The following is a 7,500-nucleotide window of genomic DNA, read 5'->3' on the forward strand; positions in this document are numbered from 1 at the left end:
TCCCGATATCGTTAAAAAAAAAATCGGATATGATCAGCAATTTAAATATTAGGCCTCTCCTTAACTCCCCTTACCGATGATTTTCAGTATTTTCCAAAAAATGGCAGGCTTACCCAGCAGAAAAATTGGAATTTTTAAATTCAAACAACCTGTCTTCAAAGCAACTTTATGTTCTTATCAATAAAACAAAGATCATTCTTCAAAGTTTCTGATGTACATAATGATTCTGAATAAGAAACATTATATTATGTCGTAACAAATGTGACGATTTTGCTGTAGGTGTTAAGGAGGGGGGTTAAGGACCATTTTCAGAATTTTACTGAAATGTTTTACTGATCCAACACACAGAAAATTGAATTTTAATACTAATTTCCAAAAGCAATCCGAACACACTATCAATATATAATACTGTAGAGCAAAACAAGTTTACAAAACAGCATTAACCCTCTCCTTACCAACTATAGGAAAATCGTCAATTTCGTTAGGATACAACCAACATTTTTCTTTTAAATATCTCTTGTACATCATAACATTTTAAGAAAATGAACAGCAGTGTGTTGTAGAGCACGTTTTGCTAAAGAAATTATGTATCGCAAGAACTTTATTGCTATTGTGTTGTTTCTATGTTTGTGTTAGTAGGGTGTGAAGTTTAGCGGAAAATCCTGAAAATGGCTGGTAAGGAGAGAGTTAAGTATTTGTAAGTATAAAAAAACTTTTCTTCAAATTTTGTGATTTATATATTGTTTGTATCGTAACAAGAATGAGTTGGTAAGGAGATGGTTAAGATATAACAGAAAAGAAATGGTGCGCAAAAGAAAACTTTGCTTGGGCGCATTTTAACCAGTTAAATGCTGTACTCTTGTAAGACCAATGGGCCAGAGAACTCGTCCTTCAAAATATCGATCCATTTAAATGATCGTCATCTGCGAGGTCCCAGGTTTGAGAGTGTTTTGTCAAGATGACGGTCATTAAAATCAATTGATATTCGAAGGACGAGTTTTCTGGCCAATTTTTAAAATCCTTGTCTTTCAAGAATAAGACGATTACCTTGTTTAAAAGCTGGGGGAAAATGAACGTATTAGCTTTGAAAATAAAAACGTTAACTTGAGCTTTTTATATTGCAATATCCACTAAACGTGCTCAAAGCGTTTTACAAAGGGTACCTGACAACAGCAACACTTAAGATGTAGAACGAGATATGACGCCTGTTAAGTGATATTACAATTGTTTTCCGACAGAAACAACGCTGTCAACGGTCAGGCACTCATCTTATACCTGAATACGGTGAGAGAATGTGAGTAAAGAGCTTTATCCAAGGACTGAACTAACTATGCGCCGAATGAATGAGGCTCGAACCCAGAGCCTTCCGATCCGAAAGCGAGTGTCATACCACAAGACCACATAGCGTCACACATAGATAGTATGGGTTTCCCTGCCTGTCCTTTATTATTATGCTGTCAAAATAAACAAATGTGGTTGACATTTAGTGAATAATACATGAAGCGTTAATTAGAGTTGAAGAAAGCATGTCCGGAAGGCTTGAAAGACATTAATGTTTCATTTAACAACATGTTTGTGTTTCAGGCGTGGATTGATATTTAGGTCAGTTATCATCGAATACCTACAATTCATATTTTGTAGCGACAGGCAGCAAGCATAAAGACGAACATTGCATTCATAATTGAATCAATTATAGGGTGTCTAATCGTGCGACTTACTTTGTGGTCTTATAGTTGATAAACTTGCCTAGGGACTGGGTAAATATCTTTGCTTGAGTCCTGATCTATGTAGGTCTAGCCCAAAGTTGAGTCCTTATAAAAGGGTATTTTCTCACATCCATGTACCGCACTCGTGTTCAAACGTTCGATACTTAGATTTTTTCTCTCCAGAATTGAGAGTATTTTTTTCCAAGTTGAGGGCCATTTCAATCGATCGATATTTATTTCAAGGACTAGTTTTGTGGCCAACATTTTAAAATATGCGTTTTTCCAGAGTACGACACTGAACTGACTCACGTTAAACTTTACTTTTTTTTCAAAGCATGCTTTATCATATCATATGGTTGAATCGCGTTCCCATGTTTGCGATTTTTTTGCCAAGATGAGGATCACTCAAATCCATCGATATTTGAAGGACGATTTTTCTGGCCAAAATTTTAAACACACGTTTTTTTACCAGAGTACGGCAGTTAATCAGTTATAGCCGAGGTTTACCTTTTTCAAAGCATTTCATTTGGTTGTAACCACAGACTTTATCACTTTCACCAGGACTGCACTGACAACTATTAGATTCGGGCTCCAAAGAGTTTTGAATCGCATCGCTGTAACAGATCGTTTTGTAAAAAAATACTAAGAGAAGATATAATGTAATTTATAAGTAGAACACTGTCTGAAAATAATAAACAATTTATGAATAGGCCTCGATTTACTTTTAAAAGGAGGTTTTGGGGATTTACTGCGTTACTTTGTCTTTAAATTTACTTTATTGACCCTCTGAGGAATGCTTCCTTCAGTTCTATCTCGAGAAACGACCTAGATAACGCATGTCTCAACTTAGGCGTAGAGCCGCAAAATGAGCAATAGAAGCTAATATCTTACTCAATGATATAAAAAGAGATGTCGAGATGGAAGAGCGATGCTTTATATTCACACGGCCATTTCATTCCTCTCTAATACACATTATAGTATGTTTTATAGGATGGTATATATAGTATGCGCTTGGCTGAGAAACTCACAACATTGCCATTCGGAAGTATCATCGACCCACAAAACAATATGTAACCTTGAACGTTTATAGTATGGCCAATAGATAGTATGCAGATGACGTCACTCAGGCCTTTGTTATTGATTTTGCCATCCGCGTTTGTGAGTTGTTCTCACTAAACTGTATTAACCAGACTATAAAAGTTCATGGTTACACAGAGTTTGTGTGTTGGTCCGTTATACTTCCGGATGGCAATGTTGTGAACTCCTTGGCCAAGCGCATTCTATCTATACAGTTTAGTGAGAATTATAAACACGGATGGCAACAAAACAAAAACAAAGACCTGAGTGACATCAACTTCGTTCTATCTAAATCCTTACATAAAGAAGCCAACCGACCCTCTCTAACACAAACAAATCTTAAGAATCCTATGGCCAAGGGGTTGGTGTTTATATAAAAGAATCAGTCCGGTAGACGGAATAATCAGTAACAATCAGTCAGTTCCATCTACTGTGTGACAGATAGATAGGTATAGTCAGCCTGATCTAAATATAACACCGTTAACTCGAACAGGGGGAACGGGTGGGGCAAAGAGGAAACATTCGATGTAACGAGCCTTTGAACAGGAGGAACGATGGTCGTTAGCGATCTTACATTATAATGTACTGATTGAGTCAGGGAGCTTCTGGCTTGCCAAGTATAAATGGAGTAGAGTTTTTTTTTCTCTGTCTCTCTCAATTCTCTGTTTCTATTTCCTTCGTAAGGTACTGTTTATGTTGTTATTCTTGTGGCTGTTGTTTTGTCGGTAGTTGTTGTTTTGTTGTTGTTTTTGCTGATGCTGCTGTAGTTGTACGTTGTTGTGGTTGTTTAACAGTCTTTCATTATCATATCATCACCATCATCATCTTCACGTTCTTCTTCTTCTTCTTCTTCTTCTTCTTCTTCTTCTTCTTCTTCTTCTTCTTCTTCTTCTTCTTAAGCATAAAAGAGGGGCTGTTTGTGTATTGAGTATACGATTATTAAATCTCTTTGTATTTATTAAACAAGTTATTTTTATCGTGCCCAATAACACAACGATCTTGCTTATCAATCTATTAAGAAAAAAATTTTTAACAACCTCAAAACCGAACTCATCACAAATATTTTTAAAAAAAATTCTCTTTATTCATCCCATTGGGGAAATTTGTCTTTAGGGTCTATTCCAATGGAAGACTAGAATAACCCAGGCGTCAGCCGCAGTGCAGCGGCGCAAATTGAGCTAGGGCGTGAGGTGACTTGCTCAAGGCCACTCAGCGCAGCTCCGAGTGATCGAACTCAGTACCTTTCGGGTACGAAGCAAAGACTGTACCGCTGAGCCACGATATCCCTCATTATTGGTGATTGAAAAGAGTTATTTCAGAGACAAGTAAATTACATCACTCTACTTTAAATATATATATATATATATATATATATATATATATATATATATACATATATATATATATATATATATATATATACATACATATATATATATATATATATATATATATATATATATATATATATATATATATATATATAAAGTTATCTAACAACAGGAGATAACAGTAAAGGCTTTTCCTTCGTGAAACCACGATCACGAACTTTGAATCAACCCATTCAGAATTACTCATCAAATAAATATCTTCTCACCGTGTGCACTCTTCATTCACCCTCTCCTTACCAACTATAGAAAAAACGTCACATTCGTTACGATACAACCAACATTTTCCTTATTCAGATTACTTTTGTCCATCATAAAATTTAAAGAAAATGAACAGTGTGCTGTAGAATATGTTTGACCAAAGAAATTATGCATCTGAAGACATTTATTGCTATTTTTTTGAGTGATTAAGGTATATTTTGTGTTAGTTGGATGTGAAGTTTTAGGGAAAATCCTGAAAATGGCTGGTAAGGAGAGAGTTAATACATAAAGAAAGGAGTTAGAGTAGTCTATTACAATAAACAAAATACTCCGACCTTCGTTCTTTTAATGGTCGTTTACCTTCAACATACTGCAGTTTTATGACGAAAACCGGCGTTGTAGTTATGAAGAAAACCTATAAAATCAATGAATATAATTTGCCTCCTACCGTTCACGAAGAGCATAGCAATTAAATAGGAGTAACAGGTGAAAGAAGCTAACTTAATGAACTTTCGTGAATGTGGTGGGTATTGACACTACTACTGACAACAAACATAGCGTTGGTAAGTTCAATATAGATGATTTGAAGTTGACGTCACCCGGGCCTTTGTTATTGTTTTTTTGCCATCCGCGTTTATGAGTAATTCTCGCTAAACTGTATTAACCAGACTATAAACGTTCATGGTTACACACAGTTTTGTGTGTTGGTCCATTATACTTCCGGATGGCAATGTTGTGAACTTCTTAGCCAAGCGCATACTATCTATAGGAGATCAGGGAGTATGAGGTTATGTTTCGTTTACCCGCCCAGTCGTGCCCAGGATCGGTTAGCTGCTGAAAGTCGTAAAAATGGTCTTCAGGTCTTAGGTCTTCATATCATATTTATTTTGCTTCAAGGGGACGGGATAGCGCAGTTGGTAGAGTACTCGCTTCACAAGCAAAGGGATCGAAATCATCCTAGATGTAGGTGACATGGGTTTTTTTTTCTAACCACCCTGTCAAATCCGCCTGTGATTGGGTAGCTGGGTCTGTTGGATCTGACAGAAAGTATTTTCTGTTAGCCTAGAGTCCTATCCGAAACGTAGCGAGCAAATGCTATAGAACTGGGATAAACTTCGGCTCCATGGGGCGAATCACTTTGAAAGACTACTTTAAAAAAAAAAACACGGAGATACCCACGTTAAGTTGTACGCCGAGAAAATCGATGCTATACGTTTAGGTATAATAAATAAATAAAATAAAAAATAAAATAAATAAATAAATAAATAAATAAATAAATAAATAAATAAATAAATAAATAAATAAATAAATCATCATCATCATTGCCTTTTACACCCTGGGTCAGGGTATAGGCCACAGACAAACAGTTTCCATCCTTCCCTATCCTGAGCTATTTTTAAATCTCATTCCAGGTCTTACCACTTCTCTGTATATCAGTTTCTTTTATTCTTCTCCATGTTCCTCGTGGCCTTCCCCTTGATCTTCTGCCCTGAGAGTTCCAGTCCAATACTTTCTTTGTTAAAGTGGAGTCGTTCTTTCTAATAAATAAATAAAATTCCCTTTATTCATCCCCAAGGGGAAATTTGTCTTTAAGATCTATTCCAAGGGAAGGCTGGAATAACCCAGGCGTCAGCCGCAGTGCAGCGCCGCAAAGTGAGCTAGGGCTAGGTGACTTGCTCAAGGCCACACAACGCAGCGGGTCGTGATCGAACTCGTTACTTTTTGGGTACGAAGCAAAGACCGTACCTCTGAGCCACGCTGTCCCCTAATACTCACAACATGCGCCAGCAGGATGTAACGCACCAACACACAAAACGTTTCTAGTCTGATATAATTTAACGGTGTGTCTTTTTTACGAAACCCGCCGAAACCCGCCGAAACCCGACGAAACCCGACGAAACCCGACAAAACTCGACAAAGTTATGGGAAGTAGGTTGCAGTTGGGAGTGAACCTGAGACTCAGGGAAGTGTACACCATTGGGGAGTGAACCTGGGACACACCCTAATTTAATGAGTACAAAGAGCTGAATGACGTCAACTTGGTTCACTCTATAGAAAGTCAAAACCTTGAGATATTTCCAATGATGTTATTGATTTCAGTCCAATACACTCACCCAGGGACATTGGGGCAATTTATATATTACTGTAGCCATTCCAAACGGTCTATCTATACACTGCCTAATAAATTAAATCTTTTGACTTGTTGTTTTAGGTCTAACAGAATAATAAATGATGAGACTCCACATATCACTCACGGTCTCGCATAGCAAAGACATTCATTAAATGGACATTCATTCCTCTATAGCCTTTTATATATATTATTATATTGCATACATCATGAAATGGACTATCATTTTTTATGATAAATTCAATCTAGTTAATGCTTCATGAAGAATTGAGACTGCTGACCGTGTTTGTGTTATTGGAATCACGTTAGATTTTAGTAAAATAAATTTAGATAGAGGGATTGTATTTTTAAAATCTTTACAAAGACGTCGAAGTCACTCCTTTCTTCTTCTTTTTCTTCTTCTTCTTCTTCTTCTTCTTCTTCTTCTTCTTCTTCTTCTTCTTCTTCTTTTTCTTCTACTACTACTATTACTACTACTACTGCCTCTTCTCCCCCCTCCCCCTCCCCTTCTCCTACTCCTACTCCTCCTCTTCCTCCTCGTTCTCTTATCCTCTTCTTCTTTTGTTTCTCATTCTTCTTTGCCCCCCCCCCCCCACCCTCTTTCTTCTTTAAATAACCCAATTGACTCAAATACGGTGACTATTATAATGTAAAAAAAACGTTAAGTAATAAATTATATAGCTCTTAAAGTTAAAGAAAATACAAATATACGATGTATCGGAGCTATATTATTGCTGAAACTAGAATTTATAAAACATAAAACTTGGGATAAGTTTATTTGATTTAATAAGGAAAATGAGTTTCATGAAGTCAAAAACCGAAAACTATATATTTTGTCAATTTTGATTTAATTTACATGTTTTGATTCAGCTTCATGCCGACAAAATGAAAGTTTTGACACTTGACTTATATGACCCTATCCTCTTCGATACTTGTGGACTTACTTACTGACTTATCCGAACCAGCGACCACCTGAGCTCTATCCCTTCGGTCCTGTGCC

The 7,500-nt window shown here is 36.5% G+C and overlaps 1 protein-coding gene across 1 annotated transcript in view; it reads left to right on the forward strand.

Annotated features, from left to right (window-relative positions):
• Positions 1–7,500, forward strand: part of LOC144967134 (neuromedin U receptor homolog nmur-2-like) — a gene marked incomplete in the record, with an annotated part of 255,708 nt that overhangs the window by 124,857 nt on the left and 123,351 nt on the right.

Source organism: Berghia stephanieae, chromosome 3 (assembly GCF_034508935.2).
Source record: "Berghia stephanieae isolate SIO BIC M18660-M18661 chromosome 3, UCSD_Bste_1.3, whole genome shotgun sequence".
In the NCBI taxonomy this organism is placed as follows: Eukaryota; Metazoa; Mollusca; class Gastropoda; order Nudibranchia; family Aeolidiidae; genus Berghia; species Berghia stephanieae.